The sequence below is a fragment of the Calidris pugnax genome, unplaced genomic scaffold (genome assembly GCF_001431845.1).
Source record: "Calidris pugnax isolate Ruff unplaced genomic scaffold, ASM143184v1 scaffold281, whole genome shotgun sequence".
NCBI lineage: Eukaryota > Metazoa > Chordata > Aves > Charadriiformes > Scolopacidae > Calidris > Calidris pugnax.
The window spans coordinates 1,395,137-1,395,479 of NW_015091028.1; the positions used below are offsets into that span (position 1 = coordinate 1,395,137).

At 48.4% G+C, this 343-nt stretch overlaps 1 protein-coding gene across 1 annotated transcript in view; it reads right to left on the reverse strand.

Annotated features, from left to right (window-relative positions):
• Positions 1-343, reverse strand: part of LOC106896179 (Krueppel-like factor 5) — a 26,446-nt gene that overhangs the window by 25,751 nt on the left and 352 nt on the right. The gene's annotated exons all lie outside the window — the stretch shown is intronic.

Below are 343 nucleotides of genomic sequence, written 5' to 3' on the forward strand. Positions count from 1 at the left end.
GGAAAACCTGATTTTCCTTTAGGGAAAGGAAGATTCAGGACTCTAGTTCTGAGCCAAGTGACTGGTGGGGAAAAAAAAAAAAAAAAAAAAGGCAGGAGAGAGGAAAATAAATAAATAAATAAATAATGAAACCCAACACGCCCAAGAGAAAATCCGGCGGAGGGGGAAGCACGAGCGTACAAAGCGAGGGAGGTGTTTTAGCAAAGAGCGGAAAAACAAAGCAGAATTAAGTCCAAAAAAAACCCCCAAAACCCCACGCTTGGCTTTGTGGGGGGCTCTAACAGACTCCCCACACCTGAGCGGGCAGAGCTGGCCCCATAGCCAAACCCACCGCCCCCCCCCC